Source organism: Chaetura pelagica, unplaced genomic scaffold (genome assembly GCF_000747805.2).
Source record: "Chaetura pelagica isolate M959 unplaced genomic scaffold, ChaPel_1.0 scaffold316, whole genome shotgun sequence".
Classification (NCBI taxonomy): domain Eukaryota; kingdom Metazoa; phylum Chordata; class Aves; order Apodiformes; family Apodidae; genus Chaetura; species Chaetura pelagica.
The window spans coordinates 972,136-973,251 of record NW_009953497.1 but is presented as its reverse complement, the minus strand read 5'-3'; positions in this window follow the sequence as shown (position 1 = coordinate 973,251).

The window sequence follows — 1,116 nt, the reverse complement described above, 5'->3', positions numbered from 1 at the left end:
CAGTGCTGCCTTCCCCCCACCCCAGATGCTGCAAAGCCAGTGTGACCTGGGGTGCAGCCCCTGCCAGCACCCATGGGAGAGACCCTGCCCAGCAGGCTGCTGGAGCACTGGCATGTCACAAGAGACAATGGGACCTCGTGGATTCATTTTGCTTCTCATGCCTGGATGACAAACCCAGCCCACAGAGCTTAGTATTTGCAGCACCAACTCAGCACTCTGCAGTTAACACTGGAGCTGAGAGACAATTTAGCATGAATGTGTTTGCAGCCAGCTCTGTCTTCCATATGCTCTACACAACTGCTCAGACAGCAGCCACAAAAGGCATTGGGAGATCTGAGAGGGTGCCATCAGACGTATTTTTTTACAGCTGCTACAAAAAGAACATTAAACTCCTGACGTGAGATGGGTCTGACCATCCTGCACTACTGCAGGTTACTCCTGCATGGCACATCACTGGGCAGGCAAATAATTACCTTTCTAATGTTACTTCTTGTGGTTCGTTTTGGGTTTTTCTTTCCCTCTAACAGGAGATTGCTCAGCCTTTAACAACTGCCTGGAATAGACACCTGAAATCCCTGCATGTCTAGACTTCAGCCAGGTGACTCCTGGTTAGGGACTGCTGGCAGTACCCAACCTAGCACAGGGACCAGCAATTGCTGGTTCCAGAAGCAACTGTGATGCAGAGATCTGGCTGCTGGTCATGCTTTAAAACCACTCTTGATATTCAAGATCAGATCTTGAGCTTTGTATAGGAGGAAGTAATTGCCACTGCCATTAGGAAAAAGATATTAAAATTACATACAGAAGCTCCTTGTTTCCTATAAAGCCTCACAAAAGGTCTTTCCACTTCTGCTTTCTCACACAGGGAGAAATACTTTTTATTTCTGAAGGTAAATATTTTTTTTCATTTCTCACTGATGGCACCTCTTGGACTATCACAGTGTCACCAGACATACCCAGGCACTGGGGTTGGCAGAGCTGGCCCTTGGCTGTGTGTCTCTCCCCTTGCCAGAGACAGCTCAGGCTCTGTTTGTCAATGAAGGATTTCTTATTCCAAGTTAGTCAACTTGAGTCAAGGATCAGCCAGGGACACTCTGGTCAAGTGATGGGAAAGAG